The sequence below is a fragment of the Sylvia atricapilla genome, chromosome Z (assembly GCF_009819655.1).
Source record: "Sylvia atricapilla isolate bSylAtr1 chromosome Z, bSylAtr1.pri, whole genome shotgun sequence".
Taxonomy (NCBI): domain Eukaryota; kingdom Metazoa; phylum Chordata; class Aves; order Passeriformes; family Sylviidae; genus Sylvia; species Sylvia atricapilla.
The window spans coordinates 23,253,210-23,275,651 of NC_089174.1; the positions used below are offsets into that span (position 1 = coordinate 23,253,210).

The 22,442-nt window shown below is 40.5% G+C and overlaps 1 pseudogene; it reads right to left on the reverse strand.

The window, feature by feature from the left end:
• Positions 1-11,193: 11,193 nt before the first annotated feature.
• On the reverse strand, positions 11,194-19,966 carry LOC136373849 (ketosamine-3-kinase-like; annotated as a pseudogene).
• Between the last annotated feature and the right edge of the window lie 2,476 nt (positions 19,967-22,442).

The window sequence follows — 22,442 nt, forward strand, 5'->3', positions numbered from 1 at the left end:
AATTCACTTTCATTTTAACAAAATAAATGATTACTGCATTTTCTTTTGTGAACTTTGCTTGTGATCATGACACCTGCTTTGCAGGCGTTCTGTGGTTTCCACATTTCTCCCTCTCCTGCATGAGGAGTGGGGGCTCAACTCTTGTGGTGCTGAAGCTGAAAAGCTGGAATTCTTCCATTCCCCGCTGATCATGGTGGGGGAGGGAACACCGTCCACTGTCACCTCTCTCGTCGCCGCCTCCCCCCCTCCTGTGCTCCTCCGCTTCCCTGTTGCCAGGAGAGGGGAGGGGGCTGCACCGCCTCTCTTGCCACCGCCGCGCTCTGGTCTCCACCTCACACTCCGCCTCCTGCGTCGTCCCCGCTGCCAGCCCCCCTTGTCGCTCTCAGCCCTGCCTGACCTCTTGTGTTTCACCACGCCCTCAGGGTCTGGCATCTGTGACACTTCCTGATCGGTCAGCTCGTTCTCCGAGCTGGCAAGAGAAATTCCACTCCTGAAGCCACGAGGTCTTATTCAATGCATCAGAGCGACAGGCAGGGGCCATTGTGCCTTTCTCGGGACAGGGGTTACAAAGACTGAAAAAATTCGCAAAACTTGGAGGACTTTTGCATCTGTCTGCATCATTCCTCGTCCCGTTAAAAGCCTGAATGGCGATCTCAGGAGTCAGGCAGTCTCAGCAGCCTTTGTGTTCGGCTGAGACAGTTCCCAGGCAATTAAACCCTCTTTCCAACCCGCGCCAAACTCCCAAGCTGTTTTTCTGTCTTTTCCGCCTCCAAATGATACAGTTCCACAGTATTTCTCTTATTTTCTCCACTCTGTCTCACTAAACATGAGCGATGGTCTGGCTACTTTTCCTCTTCTGTTTTGTTAGCCCATAGGGCTAGTCATTGTCCTTAATTGTTTCACCTCTCTTAGAGAGAATATTTGAGAGGAGCCAGTAGCTCCCTGAAACTTTCTATCCATATTTTTTCCCTTCTGTTTCTTTGTTTCACAAGTTCAGCTTACCGCAGCCATCTTCTTCACTCAATGCAAACCCCCGCGGCTCCACTTTTCAAACTGGGTGGTCCCACCTCCAGCCTCCAAACTCTCTGCTGTACTTCTGTTGGCACGCGGCGGCTGGACAATGAAAAGAACACTCCCCAACACCAAAAAGTGGGAAAGGAACCGTGTTACTGTGGGGGGAGGGTACTCAGCTTCTCTTGCAGACCCAGGACTTCTCCAGCTTCTCAGGTCAGGTCAGGTCCAGAGCCGGTTCAAAACCTTGGGGGGGTGCGGGGGGGGAAAGGAAGGAAAAATCCCAAACAGAAGCAGCGAAAGCCAGCGGCAGGGGCAGGCAGGAGGCACAGAGAGAGAGAGAGAGAGAGAGAGAGAAAGAGAAACAGCAGGAAAAAAAAACCCAGCAGGCCAAGCAAAGCAGCCAAGCCAGAAAACGAAGCAGGAGCAGCCGGCAGCAGCAGCAGGCAGAGAGCGAGAGAGAAAGAAAGCGAGCCAGCAGCAAAAACAGCAGGCCTCGCCAGAGAGGGAGGGGCAGCTGCCAGACAGAACGATGTAGTCCAGGATGTGGGATATATGGGATAGGAGACAGGTCAACCCAGAACACCTCTCCATCCTTTTCGTCAGTGCTGTTGCAGCCTTGCAAGGTTTCGGCAGCACATTACGGCTGGACCCTCCGCTGAGGTCGTCCGGGGCGCAGTACGTTGATGCTTTTCACTGTCCCTGCTGCTAAGAGGATCCATCCCCCATCTGCCGACCGGCCATGGTCCATTCACTTTTATCTCGTCAAGGTCACCATTTTGTTGCAGTTGGCGGGAGAAATGCCACAATGGATACGACTGATCATCAAGACTCAGATTATTTAAGCGAGTTTACACAATTTATAGCACACCTAATGAAGCTCATGCACAATACTAAAGCAAGCTCACTATTGGTTACATTATAAAGCATTAACTAACCCCCACCTCTGCATTCCTATGGCTCCTGCTACACCTTTTGATATTGTCCAGAAGTTACACCCATGGACACTGTGCCTCCGACTATAAAGATAAGGGCTGATTACGTATCTTGATGCTATCCAGCTGCAGAGTGTTTACGTGACCTCTCTCAGCTAGCCATTCCTCTACATGACATTATTGTCTTTTAAATTTTCTTTGAAAACTCAGGGACTTGGTCAGGTGTAACAACTTAGTTTCACTGGCTGAAACAATGATTTAGTGCAGGATGTGACTTACCTGCTGGAGCTTAGAAACATAAATAGGAGGACTCCCTAAAATATTTATTGGCACAAGTATATTTTGAAGACCTGTTCTACAAAAAAATACTGAAGCACAAAAAACCTTACTGTCATTTTATTCTGAAGGTGTAAGTAACTTACAGTAGATGTAAAAAGTTAATCATAAAAAAATGGTAAAATACAACTGATAAAGATCTGTAAAAGTATCAGTATTCAACAGTCATTTAGAAATCCTTCAGTAGTGTGCTTGTGAGTGTTCATCGTTCATAATGTCACAGTCATTTGCACAAAGTGCTACCTCAACATTATTCCATTATTTCTGTTTTTAATCATCAGTACTGGCAGAGGTGACCAACAGGAGTTGTCTCATTTGTGTAACCATTCTGATTAGTTTTGGAGGTGTTTCATTGATGGTTTGTTGGGTTTTTAAAAAATATTCAGTGTCTTCACATGACCTGCATAGTACTCTGTAGGCAGGAAACCCTGTTTTATAAATGATTAGAAGCCAATTCAAAATAAGAGAATTTATTTAGCAAATTTCCAAAACCAAATTAAAAAGCCACAGTAAAATTGGACAACATCAATCGAATGCTGGGTGGGCAGAGTGACAGTAACAATGGTACCATCAAACCTCAACCACACACACTAGGTCCCAGTGTAAGGTTTTTGTACAGTTTATTTTCCCTAAGGCTAAGTCCATTGAAAGTCCAAATATTCATGTATCTCTTTATTTCCAAGAGGTCTTGAAAGGGATTCCCATAAGTACGAAAAGGCGTTTATAGTCTTCCCGGGTCTCGTCTTTGGGGTGCTGATTTGATCATCGTCCAGATCCCCTATCAAGATTGATATCAAATGTCGAGCAGCTGTGAAGTGGAGGCCTATCCTTGATGAATGGGCCATCTCCAGTCCGGCCATGTCATTTCTGTTGCAAATGTTGTGGTTTCGCAGCTTGCACCACAGGTCTTGGAATCTCGGAGATGCCCTGGAGTAGCTTTTTAATAGACCAAATCTTTGATACACGAATTTATCCATTACATTTACCACACTCTGAATCTGAAGTTTTCTTTGTAGAACTGACAGTAAGTGACCTTTTCATGTGAGCTACAATTTTGCTTTTCAGCTGCTTCAAGTGCCTCCTCATTGCATCTGAAATATACAATCTCATATATTTTACTAGGCATAGACAGACCGAGTTTGTTTCACCCTTCGTGCCTTGTAACATAAATGACAGGAAGAATATAAAAGAATAATCCTGGTTATTTTTTGACCTTGTTTTAGTTAAACTGATGGATCATATTTTAATATGGCTTTTTAGATACCGTACTACCAGAAGTATCATGGACCTAACTTACACTTAGCAATCTGAGGCCCATAAAGTTTCCTGGCTTCTAAATATTTGTAGGATGCTATATCCACGGTAAATTGGTGTAGCTGGGAGACCTGCCGTAAACTTTCAAAGACGTGAAAACAACAAAAGGTAACAATGGGAGAGACACATACTTTCTAGTATTGAAATTGTATTATCATATCATAAACTGCAGCATGTTTTATTTCTTGAAAGACCGATGGTTTTTTTTAATCCTGGCTGATTGAGATCTGGAGATCATTATCATAAAATTAGTCCTTACATTCTGCAATTTAGAATTTAATCTTGGATTCACAAAGGGAAGTATTCCTTTCATTATTTGACTGCTGTAAGCACATATGACATGCAAACTTAAGAATGCGTGTGAGAAGATGTTTCCTCAGTATGTTAGAATAGAGGTGCATAATGCATCATAAGGAAAGTAAAGCTATCTTTTTATCTCCTTTAAAAACACAGTGTGAGTGTGGCATTAAGAATAAGTGGATTTTGTTGGTTTTTTCTGCCTAGAGAATCATTTCACTTAACTTACATTAACATATCTTAGTTAATGAAAACTTTTGAAATGTAATTATCTTACTATATAAAGCAATACAAATGCTTTTTAAACTACAGATCGTCACACTAGTTAAACAGAAATAATTTTCTTCTGTTTAATTTTCTGAAATAGCAACTTTTAAAGGAGTAGTTTTCTTCTGCTGTAATTGTCAGTAATTTTTTTTTTTTTAATTAATGGCATTGCACTCCAAAGATGTAATTGTATTGCTTGATAGTGTTAACGCTTTTGAAATACCCTTCTGGCTGCACTGCCAATCCTGTACCTGAAGTTACTCTGCTCATTGCCTAAATCAAACCTGTAAGGATAAAAATTGAAATTAACTGACTCAAAGCCATAGTGACTTGTGAGACATGCCTATTTCTAAAATACAACACAATAACAAGCAAGATTTTTCAGTACTTTCTGTTAAGATTTTGTTGGTATTTTAAAAATACAACTCAGTGCTGTCTTTCATTCTGTCTCTTCTCACACTTTACACTTCCAGAACTTTAAAAAAAGAGACCAATATAGGAAGTTGTATATACTGTATTGGGAGGGAAAGGGGTGGGAGTTAGGTATAAAAGAAGTGAAAGAAACCTAACATGGACGCTTGTACCAAATCTAGTTTTATTGATAGCTCATGGAAGAATTTCTATTCATTTCACCTGGATTAACTAAAGGCCTCCCACAGAGAAAAGGAAAAGCTTCTGAATGTATGGATCATGATTTTTGCTTCAATATTTTATTTTTAGTAATAAGTGGAGGATTTTGCTATAGCTTGGTATGAAAATTTTAGAAAAAAAGCACTACACAGCATCACATGGGGTCAAAAATCTCTGCAACAGTCAGTTAAAATAAGAAGTCAGGGAAGAAGCTATGCTGAACAGGCAAATTGGGACTGAGGTACTCACTACTAATCTGCAAGGAAACATAATCTTAATATTTTTGTGCCAAACTGGTTCAGAAATATTGGGTGGAGAGTTCAATTCCAACAGAAGGAGAAAAGGGTGGTAGATCTGTGAGCTGTACAAAGAAGCTGCAACAATGCTAGGAGGCATGACTGCACAGAGGGAAACTGTGCAGAACAAAATAAAGAGTTTTTGATGGAGATCAGGCAAGGCCAGGCAGGAATGCTACAAAAAAAAAAATTTGACAAGTGAGGACTATTAGGAATTCAAGAAATGGTTGCTCTTTTGTCATATTCAATGCCTAAGGACAAGCTAACTCTATACCAGTTCCCACCTGCCTTTACTTCTGCTAAAACAGCCTCACAGGAGTTTTAATCACTAGATTTATTTTGGAACAGCACTGAACATGAAAAGCACATGGAAAACCAGTACTAGAGTGCAGCATTTGAATCTGCAGGCAGTTTTTGCAGGTGGTAGCAATCACTGGAAATGAAAAGAGAAATCACACTGAAATGCTGGGCATGCAGGAACTTTAAGCAATTCAACAGGAAGGCAGGTTCTTGCAGAGAGGTATCTCCACAAAAACGACAGTAAAGCCCAGAGTGGTTGTGCAGGCTCCATTCTTGGACAAAGAACTAAGTGAGGTGGCCTGTCCTTGTAGCAGGTCATCCCGCTCTAATGCAGACCTTCTGAGGTCTGTCCCAACCTGAATTTTCCTAAGATTCTTCCCACTGAATTCCAATTTACAGGTTTCCCTAACTCTTCTCCAAGGCAGAAACCAATGTTACTCAAATTATGCATAATCATATCCCAGTCCACCATATAATTCCCAAAGGAAATAATTTCACAGTTTAGTTTAAATTATGCATGCGGTGTAATACATCTTAAGAAAAGACTTGGAACTATTATTAGAGGACATTATAATTGCTTACAACATAAAATGCAAATACACTGTGTAGTCCAGAAAAACCCAGTTTGTTTGTGTAGGTTTTTTACCCTTTTTTCCTTGTCCAAAGTGAAATGGAAAGTCAGTAAAATTATGATAGAGAACCAGGACATACTGAATAATAGCATGGATAGAAGGAAATATACTCATCAGACCAAGAATTTACAGAGGAAGCCAAGTCAGAGAAATGGATGAGAAGCAGGACACAATCTTTAAACTGTGAGAGAAAGAGATGAATACTAACAAAGACATGCCTAGAACACTTAATGCAATAAAATGATCTCAGGAGAAAAAATTCTAAGAGCACTGCAGAACTACACAAAATGTATTTTAAAAAATCCAATTAACTTGTAGAATTGCAATATCTTCTTGAGGAACCACGAGAACCCGGCCTTCAGGAGAGATTTTATTCTGTCCTGTATTAACACAGCTTGGTTTTTAGTTAAAGAGGAAATAGTTCCCTGTAAGGACCTTGGAATTTCCTTTGGAAAGAACAGGGACCTATCAGAGGCCAATTTTTAGATACTGATGTATTATATAGCCACTGAAGAAGCTGAACACGCCTTTGTGAATAGACATGTAAGTTGAGGAACCCGGGAAATTTTCCTTTTCCTTCCTGCCTCGGAAGGGCTGATCCCCGTCCGCTGCGGGCCCCACCTCGGGCCTGGCAGAGCCTGGCCAGGCTCTGCTGCTGCTGCAACCATGGCAGGGCTGAGCCAGGCCCCTGAGCCCAGTGGCTGCTGGTGGGCAAGGGGAAGCCAAGGCTATTAACATCCCGCTGACCCTAAGGCCTGCTCCCCTGCTGCTGGCGGGCTGAGGGAGATGTCCCCCGGGCCCCTGGGAGCTAGGTCCTAGCTCTGAGCCCAGGCTAGGCTTGGCCCACCCCATGAGACTGAGGGGTGGGGGAAAGTTCAGCCATGCGAGAGATCCTGACTGCCATTCATGAGCCCCCGCCCCCATCCTCAGCTTTAAAATCTGCAGCCATGCTGCCAGAGCAGCTACTACCCAGCAGAGATTCCATGACCATCTGCAGGCCTGGGGGAGATGTTAACTCTTTCCTTGACAGACAAAATTTACAAAGCACTAACCTGAGTGAGAGAAAAGTCAGAGTGGGAGACATGTAAGAGACAGTGTGAAGATACCAGGGTTAGTGAAAGAGAAGTTATATCCTAAGTGATGAGGAGATAGAGAAGACGCCTTGGTATTTGGGGTGAAAGTTTTTTGTGAGCCATGGTAACAGACCATAATATGCTAGAATATTCCTTTAAACCATGAGAAAACTGGGGAGATGAAGAGAATGTTTAAATTGTAGAGATAAGCAAAGGCATTTGCAATGGACTAAGTGAATACTGATCTTATGAGAAGCTGTGATCCTATGAGAAGTTTGAGCAGAGAGAGAGATGATATATGAGCCCTCTGCCACAGGGAAGAAAAGAGATCTCTGTTCCATGAGATGAAGAAAACCCTTTGCCTTTGGAGCTGTTCATCTTTAAAAATGATACCCCATGAGTATGCATGAGTCCATGGCCCATATGTAGCCACAGAAAGGACTGTGTGATATGGGAGGTTCACAAAAGCAAATTCCCCAGTGGCTGTTTTTTGTGAGAATTAAAACCCACAAGAGAAGTTTATGTTGTTTTATGTTGTCAGTTGTGAAATTCCATGACAGACCAAAAGAGACTTCTCTCTCTAAATACACTGATAAAAGACTATTTTGTAAGTGATACTGACGTAGAGTTCCAAGTTTTGTCTTTATACGTTGTCTGTGAGAAAGCAAAGAAGCTATTGGGGGAGAGGGAATTGTTTTGAAGGTTTCACTTTGATTCTCATTTTTTCTTTTAATGTTTGTTAATAAATCTATCTTTATACCTTCTAAGTTTGAGCCTGCTTTGCGTTTCTCCTAGTCACATCTCACAGTAGGAAAAAGAGTAAATGATTTTGGTAGACACTCAAACTACCACAAAATGTGCATTGGCCAGGAAACAAAATTGGTGAACACGACACTGCTACATGATTTCTGATGTTTCCGCCCCGTTTGAACTTAAACCATCACACATACCCAGATTCAACTGTTGTCTAGAAGGGCTCAAAGACAAGGGATCTACAGAAAAGAGGAGCTTCCTGTTACATCCCATTTGTCTGCCTCTTTATACCCTTTCCAATTTTAATGACAGCACAAAACAGCTTTGGAAAAATGAGCACAGTGTCCCTTAAATTAACACTCTAAATACAATTGTTTACATTTGTGTAACTTGGAAATAACACAGTTTTTCTTCAATGACAAAAATCCTTTGATCCAGTTCTATTAGGAAACTGTTCTCTGAACACTGTTTATCAGTGACTTTCTCTCACTAAGACTGACAGAAAAACCACTTTCATATTCATTTTACCCTGCTAATAATAAAGAGTATTTGGTATTTTAGAAAAATCAGCATCCTTGTGGCAGATTGGTAAAGAGAATAACCTTGTTAAATCACTTTTAAGTTTATTATGGAGGAAGATGGATCAGTTAAGGGATCTAACCAGGATGACTACTGGCTAAAGCTCCACAGCATTTCTTCAATTAACTGGACTAAGTTTGGGTGAAGGGAACGAGGAAAAAGGCAGAGACACAATGTTTTATCATCAGCATCCACTGGTAAAATACATAAAAATTTGAAGGCAGAGTAGGTCCTCCAATTGCACTGTAATGAACAACACATGTATTTTCTTCAGTGACACACTTCTCCAGACCAATCCATAACCGTGCATATTCCCATAAACACCTCTGATAATCATAACTCTCTCATGTAGTAATGACTTCTAGCAGGTCAGAGCAAGAAACTCACCAAGAATAAACACAAAATGTAAGGCTTTAATTTAGGAAACAGAGAAAACCATAATCAACTGGAAACTTTTTTTTTCAGCAAGAAGGTAAAAATAAAGCCTGTTTTACCAAGCAGACTTTGTGCAGGAAGAGTCAAACAGCCAGTGAGAAAAACAGCAGAATTAAGGAGCAAAAACTGTAGGAAGTAACAGTCTTCTCCAAACTTGCTTCCACTTTGTATAAGTAACTGCAAAACCAGCACCCAAAAACCCCCTCAGTAATATGCCAATGTCCAGTGCAAAGCCCTTTTAGTTAATAAAAGTTCCCCAACATTCAAAGTGCATGTTAGACATCATGCACCTCTCTCACCTACCTGGTACGCTTGCACAGAAGCACCAGTACCACCCTACATCAAAAAGAGAACAATTTCAGTATTAACACCTTGGAGGCAAAACCCATAGTCCGTGAAACTATCATCAAGGACTTCTGACACTGGTGAGATGCTGTCCTCTGAATTACGTATTTATCTCCCTCACTCTCATGTCTCTTACCACAAGAGCTACAGCACATGCACTTAGTGGGGACTGTGATGTAAAAATTTAGGAAAGGAAGACCCCCTTTCTTTCCACAGATGTACTGAGCCCAGAAGTGTCTACATCTTCCCCTCCTTAGTTTGTCTGAGTGCCTGGGAAACCTTCACAGATAATATTTTAGAGTGAACAGTGCAGCACTCTTAAGTCTGCATTAGAACTCCCATGAGCACAGACACACAAAAGGTGCAGCATTAAGAGTGGGCACACTCCCAATTTCATAGGCATAAACAGTGTGGTTTACTGATCACTGTGACAGAATAAGGCTCATAAACTATCGTTGATAAATACACTGCTATGAAAAAGCACAAGCAGTACAATCCCCTTGGGAAAAAACATTACCTGACGGGCACCCCTGTGGAGAAGCAGTGGAATACAGCCCATCAGCCATCCCAGGATACACAGGGCACGTCTCCTCTGACCCCCACTCCTATATTGTATTTATGGTTTTCTTCGGAGGTGGGGAAAAGACAACGTTCCAGCTGATGTCATTGCATGATTACATGGAGATTAAGTGACTTTAGCTCACACATGTGAAGCATGTACAGGTTTTACCTCACCAGCATGTGCAGGTGTAAGAATGTTTTATGTATTTTCAAGCCAATGAAACAAAATTCAGGCTTTGGTGACTGGTGACTGGGCCCTTCCTTGGTTTAGCTCCCATTGGCTGCATTGCTTTAAACAGAGCATGGCCACAACACATCCGTGCCACTCCATCTTTTGTTTCCTGCCTCTCTCAGGGCAGCACACCAAGATCCCTCAGTGTCCTGCTCCTAGGGCTGCCGTTTGTTTCTGGTGACCTACTGCTGCCATGGACAATTCCCTTTGCTCAGACTTGTCTTTTAATATTTCTCCACAAGGACTGAAATAAAATGTTAGCTTATGGCACCTGTAGTCTAAAGCTACAGTAAATGTATGTGAAGACTGTACCACGACCAGACGGCATTGTTGTGTGGGCAGTGACAACAGTCAAAAAGCACCTTCTGTTTGCAGCGGTGAGAGAATATACCTCCGCATGATGTGTACATGCAAAGTGTCTTACCTGGAGAGTTCTCTAAGAATGAAGACTACTGGACAAAAACATAATCCAAAAAAAGAAGACAACTAGTTCTCTTCTGACAAGAAAGCACAGAACAGCCCACAAGCATGCCAGGAGGCACCAAAATTTCACACCACTTTATAAGAGAACAACCTCCATCCAAAAGAATCACATTAGCAATGCACTGGAGGTCTTTAAAAACCTCTGGACACAATCCTGAGTAATGTGGTCAATGGGATTCTGCTTAAAGGAAGGAGGTTGGACTTGATGACATCCAGAGATCCCTTCCAACCTCACCCATTCTATGATTCTGGAATAATAAATAGCAAGTCCAAATCCCTTCTCACATTTCCCATTACATTATTTCCCTGTTGGCTTTCAAACCATGTTCTTAACATTGCTCTCATGCTTACAACCAGATGAGAAAGAGAGGGGAAGACACAGCAGAACATAAAGGGCAACTTTTTTAGGCATCTTTTCAATGCTTATTTTTACTACTTTGCATGATCTCTAGTGCTTTCTGGATCCTGAGACGTTAATATTCACTGTGCAAATGAATAAACTCCTTCTGCAGATATTTCCACGATAAAGCTATTTCCAACTACCCTAAAAAGAGAGGACTAAGCTACACTTGGTACTCAGTAGGACTCACTGATTTTAAGGTCTCCAGCTGAGCAAGAAGGTCAAGGATCTCACAGGGTTTTTTTCACAAGCACTACGCCTTCAGCTGCACCAGCAAGTCTGAGGTTTTCCAAACAGCACAGTAAGTACTTGGCTTAAACAGCAACTTCCTTTACAAGGTTTCTCATAATGTTTATAGAAGACCCTCTGTACCCTGAACCAAAATGGCTCCAGTGGTTCACGTAGTGGAACAGCTGATAAAGCTTCAGGTATTTCTCAAACCTTGTGGCTCTGGGGATTTTACTGTGGTAAGCAGAATAAAAAAACTGCTGAAGCCACCAAACATCCCAGCTATTGCAAAATCATACTCTGAATGGCCGTCGAAAGAAGCTGGATCAAAGATATTTGGATCACAATCATCCTCAGCTACATTTCCTCCCCAGAGATCCCCATGCAGGGGAGAAGGAACGATTTCTACACCACAGAAAAAACTGGGTATCTACAGCTGCAGAGGGGAAAAGCAAGACATGTAAATTACTACAATCATTCACTTTGAAATGGAGAAGTTCATCTGCATACTTTAAACTTTTTAAAAGTCAGCTAAATAAACTTGTAACTTCAAACAGCACAGGACCAACTTAACAGAGATGCTGAGCAAATCCAGAAGATTCCTGTTTTTCATAAAGGCCAGCAGCAGCATAGTCATCCAAATCTCTTTTAGGAAGACAGTAAAGAATTTAAAACTGCATTTAGTGCTGTAATATTGACCAGATTTAATAACAACAACCACCACCAGTGGTGGTGCTCAGGCATCTCTCAGCAACCTTGAAGAAGTACCCAAAGAGCCAAAACTGCAGTCACTTAACCAGAAGCAAGCAGCAAATCAACAATGTTGAACAGTACTGCTTATGTACATTTTTCATAATGAAAGTGTTCCAGGGAGTGAGAAATATGATCTCCATCTATAAGAGTTCCCAAACAGTACAGCTATCTACCACTTTGGAATTCACTCTGGAATGTTAGCATAGGGTGATGTGGCAAAAGCCATTGCATCTTAGAATAAAGGGCATTTTAATCCCTAGAAACTGGAGTCTCTCACCAACAGAGCCTAGTGCAAACCAACGAACAGGAACTTCAAGAAAATAAAATCTAGATAACTGATACCCAACTGTCATTCTAATGAGAACTGAGAAAATTGCAGGTACCTGAAGCTGTCCTCAAAGGTCCCTTGCTTCCCTGTCTCCTGAGCTCCTTTCAATCAGGTCCATCTGGGGCTGAATCCTTTGTCTTGAAAAGAAAACTCACCCAGTCACTGTGCCAGTTGTTCACCTGAAGGAACAGGACTGCAGATGTCAGTCCTACACCACACAAAAGACAGATTTTCCTCTATTCCACATAAACCTTTTGAGGAACACACAGCCTTTGTGCTGGTACCATCCAGGACAGTAAGTGATACCATTTAATTGACTGTTATCTTAAAACATTAAATTGGGGAAATAAATAATTTTCTCTCAGTGATTAAAACCCCCAAAAACTGAAGAGCTATTAGACACACACAAATCAGTGTCCAATGCAGCTATAAGTGCTGGTCCAAAGCACTACTTTTCTTAGCAGGATAAACCATGTTTTTCCTTATTCATGGCTGCTTAAAAATTCATTTATTTACATTATGGTAATTTTGACCCTTTGTGTCACCCAAGGAAAAAAGAGGTAAACTTAAAATTCCATCAGTCTGATGAAGTACAACCTACCTGCGGAAGACAACCACAGCAGGTATGAAAGCCAAACCGGTCCACAAACTGGACTTCCATTTGCCCTTGTCCTTTACCTTTCAAACCAAAGATGATATTTCAACACCAATGACTAAATACTGAACATCCACAATGCAAAGGAACCTTAAAAACTATGCATGGGTACAATGCTGCTTCCACTGAGAATAAAAAATACTGCACTTTAATGTTCTTTTTGTTACAGTGGTTGCTGCTGGTTTTTTTAATTTAAAGTTCAATGTAAAGCAGCCATATTTTACTTTTGTATTTTGAGGTACTGTATCTCTTCTGATACCTTCTGATGTCCTTGTGGAGACTGCGTTTCAGGCTCCCAAACTGAATACATGCTTTGCTCACAGAAATGCAAGCAAGGCAAACAAAAGCAAAAAGGAGAACCCCTCACCTGTGTGTTTCATACCAACCTATTCTCATACTATCCTTAGTGGAAGAAGATGAACCTCTCCTGAAGTGTCAAAAGCTACTTATTTATATATATACTGGACTTACATAAAGTAATTATTTTGTAAATTATTATTCATTAGGTTCAATTTGCAAACAGCTGTGTACTGTACCAACTGTGCTCCCTTCGTTCTTCATCTTCCCTCTAAGCTGCTGGTTATGAAGGTGAAGATCAGCCAGCTGAGTTCCAAGCAGTGCTGAATGTCTAAGAAACAAAATAATGTTAGCAACTCTGACACATGAAAAAATCCAGACCTTGATACTCCAGGCATTACTTGAAAATGTTTAACAAGCAAGTAGAAGTTCTCCATCTCTAAGCAAATAACTTCCCAAAGTATTCTAGTGCTATAAACACTTTGTCTTCCTATCAAGACTGCATATTAATATAGACAAAATGAACTTACTTGGTTGTTTCTGACACCACTATTGAAAGTGAAATCATAAATTTACTAACAATGAGAAACTATTAACTTCCTGTGTGATATCACTTCCATAAGCATTTTCAGTAAGGTATTTGTAAGAAAGCATGCACATAACGTGGAACATGTTATGCATTTTTTTTTCCCCTCTGGCAAACTGTCTTTGGAAAATAGAACCAAACAAGGCTGATCCTCTTCTTTCTATCACTGTCTCTGGCTGCTCTTCTCTAAAAGGCCTCAAAGGAAGGTGTCAGGTAGGCCTAGTTTAATATCTATTTTTTAATAAAAGCTGATCCTCTACAAAGTTCAGAAAAGTCTTGTAGTAATTGCAAACAATACTTACAGCCAGTTGCCCCCAAGTTAACAAAATTGTGCTCCTTTTCCTTTTTTTGACCTTTCTCAACTTCCTCTATTCTAAAGGCACAGTCATTTAAAGCAAATTTAGTTCTTAATTTTGTTCCTGTTAACACAGATTGCAGCTATCCTCCAGAATCTGCACGCCAATGGTACCATTTGAAATCCAAACCAGAAAGATCTCTGCCCTTTCTCTTGGGACTCACTGAGAGCTCTTCATGAATCAGAAACCCTGGCAATGAGCAGGATGAGGGACAAGACTTTAAACTGGCTACAGAAGTTCTGAAGGTGAGATAAGAAATTGGTTATGATCGTCTCCCCAGTGGAATCTGATGGGATTCATCATATTAAGTACTAGTCACAGGGAAGGCTCAAAAGTTTGAAACTATCAAAATGAAGGCTAAGAGTTGCAAAAATATTGAAACCAAGATTAATTCATTTGGGAAAGTGCCTCTGCATACTCATGGCAAGCATTTGAGCACTGTCTTGTATCAAAGGCAAGTAAACAAAACAGGTAATCAGGTTGGTCATTTTCCCTACTGTAAAAAGTAACCTTATTTTAAAACCCACTAATTACCTAAACAAACCAACAGTAACCAAGACCCAGACACACTTTTTGATGTATTATCAGTTTGCTGAGTGAGGCATTATGAAGTACTTCATATACAGTTCTCTGCTGTGTCACTTCCCATATGTCCCTTGACTTGCTTTATAAAAAATTTAAACAAGTTTCTCCTATAAAAACAAGTGATTTAATTGTTGTAATAGCAAAAATTTCCAGTCAAAGGAGGCAAAAATAACTGTTTTACCTGTTCAAGCTCTTAATATCCAAATGTTCCATCACCAGCAGGGTATTGTCCCCAGTCTGTTCTACAACCTTGATGGGTTTAGGCACTCTTGCTCTCTGCATTTTCAGGATGGCTTCCAAATTTGCCATTTCTCCCAGAAACATCCTTCTGGCCTGCAAGATATTAAAGAAAAACATTAGTCTCTATAACCATCAGTCGCAGGTAAACTGAACTAAACTAATCTATAAAATAAAGTTTGGAGCAAGTAGTTATTGAAGGACAATATAAACAGAACTGCACCATCAGGCTTGATGATAATTTGACAGTTCCAGAAAATTCACTTTGTAAAACAAAGTGAAAAGCAACTTAGGTTCTAGCATTCTCTATAACAGAAACTCTGTTTACAGTTGAAAGACTGTAAACTGCAAACACACAAAATGCATGCAATATTCTATCAATTCAGCAAATGTCTAGAAAGCCATGGACAATGTGATAAATGGATATGATTCGTGCTGATGAAATTTGAAACAGTAATCAATATTTTCAAAAAACAGTAGTTAAAAAATGTAACTTTTTTTAGGAGAAGAGGGAGGGGGGAAATCTGTCCCCCTTCTCCGGCAGATATTCAGTAGAGAGGAAGAGACTTGAGATAACAAAAATTATATTTGTCTGGAGAGGTGAAAGTTTTGAGAAAAATCCAGAGAAATGTTAATTAAAACAAATTTATTGCCTCCGTGTACCATGAAATTATTTGGATGTGCATATGTAGTATTTATTGACATAATATAGACTTAGTACGCATGTGTAACCAATGGGTTCATTGTAGGGACACAAGAGGAAGATGAGAGCCTTCCTCCCCACGACCCCCGAAGGTGGGGAAGACCACCTAAAAGGGGTGGTGGAGTCTGCGCAGTTCAGGCGGAAATGGGTCTTGATAACGGAGGAGACATAGATCTTACGAATCAAAAATAGGAGTGAGTGGGAGGTGACACATGGTATAAAAAGGCTAAATTAGAGCTTTGGATTTGTACATGAGGCTTGACAGGTCCTGCTCATGTACCCCACGGCATAAATTTGCTTATATATTAGAATCAATATTATCTATTTTTAACAAATTATTGTAACTTTTAAGTTGCTCAAATTAAACTTGCTGCTACATTTAATTTTGTTTGGGTTTTCATTTCTGATTGGAAAATTAGGGCAACACATTCATTTATAACACTACGAAGTTGTGAAGAGAGAACATGGAAGGAGGGCAAGGAGTGAGAGTTTTATACTGCTGTGAGGAGCAAAATAGGCTTGATATTTCTCAAAAGAAATCTTTAAAAAGTTTGTATGTCTTCCATTTAAGACTGTGGGTTTTAACTGTCAATCCATTGAGTGTTTGTTCATTTGTCTTCTTATGTAAGTTAAACGAATCTGTAGTTTTTCAATATTAATCTATATTCTACAATATAAATTTTCCATAATGCCCTGATTTCTAAATGCAAATAAGCATATACCAGAGAGTCAATGCAAATGTTAATGCTGTAGCACTACTAGCAGCACTTAATCTCCAACATTTGGATTATATATCCAAAATCTGACATCTCTGAAGGACAGGCAGGCTACACCTGATTCTCAGAGATAATGGACTTCTCAGACTCTCCATCAAATCAACAGGACGCTTAGGTTCGTGTGATCTCTGATCATGTCTACCTCAAATTACATGTTGAACAATAATAAAAGCACCGTAAAGCTCTCTAAATTTAACTATAAATAGTTTTGCAATAGAAAACAACTTAAGTCACTGCATAAAAAGCTGCCAAGTGACCAAAATCAATTGACCAAAAAAAGAGAAAAACTTCCTTCTAGATGACATTCAGCTGTAACATTTTTCAATTTACCTCTCTCAAAACCCATCAACCAAAGAAACAGTATCTTTGTTTGCAAGCTGGAAGTTTTAATTTAGTAATATTCTCTTGAGCAAGGTAGCCACGGTGTGCTATGCAGAACTTTCTCATCCTCAAGAGTCCAGCTGCCCAGAATGCCACCTGTGGAGGACCCCGAGGCTATCACAAGGAGGTCCACTCTCCCATGGAAAAAAGGGAAAAAAAAAAGTGCTAGTAAACAGAGCTCCTCCACAGAAGCCTCTCCGGGAAACATACCTGATCAGGGCAAGTAAAATGTGTAAAAACCATGAGCACTTGCCTGTATGCTAATCCCTTAGCCCCTATTTGTTAAACCCCTAGTTCCTGGTTTTTCTATCTTCCCATTGGTTGGATTTGGATCCCTTCTCTGATTGGTTGTTTCCCCAATTCCTTCTCCTATTGGCCCAAGTGGCAAACCCCACCCCCTCAGTACCCCATATAATCCCAGCACCCGAAAGCCTCAATGTGTTACAGTCAACCGCTTTGGAGGGTAAGGAAAATTCTGTAAGACCAGAATGACTCCTCTTCTCTGTTCCTGCGCCACCTGAAAGCGACCTGCCTGGCTAAGCTGCCCTTGCAGCTAGGGTTGGACAGCTGACAAGCTCGGTTGCTGCGGCAACCATTCACAGGCGAGCTGGTTTACATCGCTGTGCCTGTGCCCCTGGGGCAGAGATTGTCTTTAAAAGGCAACTCACTAGGAAGGTCACGGCACCCAGAAAACCACCTCCAGGAGTCTTGACAGCTGGCGACAGCCACCCCTTTCAATTTCCTAAATACTACATCCACCCCTTTTCACACACTTGCTAAAAAGTTCCCTGTTGCTCCCTGAGGTTCTCAATTAATAGGCATGTCACTGTTACCTGAGCGACACTGTCACCCAATGCAGACAGGTTCTCCTGGGGACACTGGCAGAGTGAGGATGGCATTAAACCACAGGTACAATTAAAACTTTGTTTTCTTAACAGAAATTATGATTGATATAGAAGAGAATTAATTATTAGAATGACACAGGATTTCTACAGTCAATATAACATAATCTGTAACTAGCACAGCAGGGAATGTGTAATACACTTCAACTCATAATTTCTAATCATCTGGATCCTCTGAGCTCAGGTCAGATCCCAATCCATAGTTTGTTGTATTAACATTACAACCAAAATCTCCAGGGGCTAGGGAGCCAGAGGTTGCGGGAGCTGCCTGGTGGCAGGGCCTGGCAGCCAGGACCCACCCAGCCATCCCAGCCAGGTCAGCCGAGGATATCAGACGCCTCCCTGGGGATAACAAAGGCAAGGCTGGGACATGGGACCAGGGTGGAGCTGGCTTGGCCACCAGGCACCCAGGCACTCTGTGAACAAGTGTGCCTGTTCATGACTTTGCAAATGTATACCAAGCTACTAAGAAGTGGGTATGCTCAGATCTAAATCTGTGCCTAGCCTATATAAAGCATGCCCAAGTAATATAAGGACTAAGTAAAAGTTCTTTGCTATGTAAACTTTTTTTTTAAAAAATTAAGGAAGTGAAATTAAAAATATAATATATTTTCTATGATGTAACTTACAAAATGCATATTTTTGATGTTACTGTAAGATAGATGGGGAACTTAACTATTCTAATTGCTGCCACTGCTTAGATATTCCGACTGAAGATTTTCATGTACACTATGATCAAAACCAATGCCTGGTAGTATCAAAAGAGAGACGAGCCTATGTTTCAGTCAGCTTTAGATAAAGACCGTATTGTTTATTGATCTTCACTGTAACAAAATTTCAAGTAACAGACATATAATGTGAGTTTAAATTAATGTTATTTAAAAACATCGTCGTGTGCAGCAAACTGCATCTGCTGCTAACAGGGCCACAGTTTAGCTAGGAAATTGCTCATTTAATTCTCATCAAAATCTTGTGTCTGAAGTCATTAGCCTTCTTCATGAAGCCTTCTTCACATTACTTTGTTTAGATCCACTTGTCATCACAGACCTATGATTTTAAGTTCTATCTCAAAATACAAGCTCTTGTGCAGCCTTTACATGGAATTCTGAGCAGAGCTGCTTGAAAACTCTTAAGCTCTTAAGACAGTATATTCAAAAGATGTTATGGGGGGGTTTTTTTTGGGTTTTTTTGTTTTGTTTTGGTTTGGTTTTTTTTGTTTTTTTTGGTTTTTGTGGGTTTTTTTTTTGTTGGTGAGGTGCATTCTTCTGATTTTTGTCCTCCTGCTCCCAAGAGTAATCTGCAAAAATGAAATACTTTATCTAGGATTGAAAATATTTTAGATAGAATATTAAATTTTGCATAGAATATTAATGCCTCTATTGAGAAGCTTCCTACTCATTCTTCACCTTTATAAATGCTCAACCACATTGCAAAACTGTTCTAAAAAATGTATTTTTTGGTGATGATGATGAATAGAAATGAGAACAGGTTTGCCCCTTTTTCCAAAAATATCCTGAACAGCTCTCCTACTCAAACAGGCAGGAACCTACTCCCGGATCTTACAAAAGGATCCACAATTTGGATACAGAAAGTTAGAAGTTCATTTCTTCATTTCTTGTATATATACATAAACAAAGATATTAAATACTTCCACTGTTTTTTATCAAAGGATGTTACTTGAAGCTATATCTCTGTCAAACAAAACACTTTGGTCAAGGAAGGTGGGAGCACATGTAAAGATAAATGGTCGTTTTGTAGACTGTGACTATGAGGTAACCTCAATAACTTTTTTCTGCAGCCTACTGATGACTGGGATAGTTAAATGTGTTCTGCGCTCCAGAAAATTCCTGCAACATAGGTATTATTTTAGTCAAAATATTTGAAACTGTATTGTAACAGGAAATTGCATTCTGGATAAATAAATCTCCATAGGGAGCACATCAGTTCCATTCAGTCCCAGTTTCAGGAAAGACACAAGCACATGAATCCCAGGTATGAAATCCTTCTGCCTTCAGTCTACTCCTAAGCTCACAAGACATGGGACCACTGCAGTTTTCATGCTGCCTTTATAACGTGTCCTAGACGTTAGGAAGATGTGTTAGCACAGGATCATCCCAGTCTCTCTCCTGTTCCCTGTCATTTGCTCACTTTGGAAACTGAAGTTTCTCAGTTTAGGAGTGAAGAATAGTGGAGAAAGCTGTGGGAAGAACTGGGGCATATCTAACCCTGTTGCGAGTCCTGCTCTTTCCAGCCTTCGTTCTGGATTCATTGTTGGACTCTGTGGATGCCTTGAGCTCCATAAGGGAGGGTTGCAGTTCTCCCCTGGAAGTTCAACAGCCCAGGCTCTGGACTGCAGCAAGTGAGGACTTGAGAGAAGTTGTTTTATGAGGACAGAACTGATCAAAAGGCCTTTTCTTGATGTCTCAAAAATAAATAAAAATTGAAGTGAGTAAAGGAAGTGGAAAAGATTGATAAATAAGAAATTATGTGTCAGTAGATGATAGGAGAGCGACAAAAAAGGGGTGGTGGCAATCACCCAGATAAGAGCCCACATCAGCAGCCAAAGGTCTGGGGACCTATCAGTGTATACAGTACTATGCAGTAAAGCAAGAGTTGCTTATTTTCACTTAATTTATTGAACAAATATCTCTTGATATTTGACATCAGTCAAATAATTTGACATACGTAGTACATAATTTGACATCAGTCTTACTGCCTTAAATGTGTGTAAATACATAACTTACTTCATGGGATAATTAATAATCAAAGCAGCCAACAGCTGTCTGCTTATAAATTTACTATGATGCTTAAAGAACATACTAAATTCCTTTTTTTTTTTTACTCAAGGAACTGAAAAGAGAAATAAAATCTTGTGCTTGCTCTTTCATTAACTTGATCTTAACAAATTGGCTCACCAGTGATCCATGCATTATATTTCAAAAGCTAGTAAGTCTTACAACACTTAAAAACTTTAAAAAAAAAACCCAAAGAAACAAAACTCAGAAAGACTATTTTGCAGTCAAATCTGACACAATCTAACACAGTACATAAGAGATAATACTGTTTCACCAACTCCCATTGCAGTTCTTTTTCTCTTAGAACTGGCATCTTTTTTGTAACATGAGAGTGTTTATGAGAGAGAAAATATTCTGCAAACTGAAGTCAGAAAAAGTGCTTCTAGAGAGGATAAAATAGGAATACCTAATTGTATTTAAACAAACATGTATTTTTGCATAAAACTGTGCTGCCTCTTAATTCTTCTTACTAAAAAATACATGGGCATTTGGACACATGTTAATAGAAGGAAATAGTTCTTATTCCAGGCGTTATTTGTTTAGAGCAAACATCAGCCAGAAGGTATTTCTGAGGCCAATCATAAAGCCAGAATTTTTAAAGACTTACAGGTTGTTAATTCTAATACGAAAATGCACAGCTAGTAATTTTTATTACGAGAATACGAATAAAGAATAAAACCTCCATGTCTAAGAGCTTGGGTAAGCACAATTCTGTCTTTGCTCATGTTTTTTTATATGCTGAGTGCAGACTGCAATTCTGTCTTTAGCAGGGCTGCAGCAGGCAGTGCATGGATGACGACTCTGCTATTTTTTCAGCCTTCCAATAGCATTGCAGAGACCAAAAAGCAGTGAATGAAGAAAGGTATGTATTAAGGAATTTGTTATGCAGGATGCACTTAGGCTTCACTCCACTCTTAGCTGTATAGATGAGACCTAACCCAACAGATAATTATTTCTGTGTGCTGCTATATTTACAGGATTGCAGACTGAGAGCAGAACTGGGCCTGAGGGATCATTTTTCAGAATCACAGGGTTTTTTTCTGTAGGAAGGCAAGATGATGCTAAGAGGCAGAAAGAATGAAGAGATGGGTTCATAATTAAAGAATTCTGATGTTGCTCTTTCAAATGAGTTATGAGTTCTCATTTTTTACTGTTAACCAAGGCTGAGAAGAGGAATCCTCATCTTATTCAGCGAATTTTTCATAATAACCATGATGCACTCTGAGGTGGCAGTACTGAATGTCACAGGAACAGCTATGAGGAACTAGAATTATGTACTTTGGTTGAAGATACATAGGCAGATACCTGAACTGAAAAAATTTTAGAAGTTACCTTTCAATAGATCAGTTGTTGAGCTCCAGTGCAAAACTATGCTGGAGTGAGCTTTGGTAGAGGTCTCTTAAGAACTGTTTTTCAGCCAGCTGCATCAGACACTGAATGTTTATTTTCTATTTATTTAATTCTCCAGTTCGCAACTGGGGAGCAGTTTGTTCTTCTTCCAAGTACTCTCCTTCTGACTTAAAGATGTCTCCAAAGCAGCAGCCTTCAATATCGAGCCTTGTGTCATGCCCAAGAGGTCTGGGTTTAGTTTCTGTCTCATGCCCTCAGCGTGATGTCAAAGGACAGCAGGAAACGACTATCTAAAATCAAGGGCAAGTAGCATTTACAGAGGGAGGAGGCTGTCAGCCGAGATGACCCTCGCCACACCTACGTTTAATGCCATTCAATTAAAACACGTAATTTATGATCAGACGGCGTAACGTTGACACTTTCTGGTCACGGCCATACACGTACCTCGGTACACGGCAGCTTCAACACCCTAACGCGGGGAAAAGTGGCAATTTCCTTCCGTTCGGGGGCGTTTCCGGCTGCGGGTGACCCCACGCAGGCCCCGCCCCGCCGCCGGCGTCGCCCCCGGGCCGAGGATCCGTGGCCTCGGCTTGTGCCGGTGTCGGGGCCGTGTCAGGGCCGTGTCTGGGCC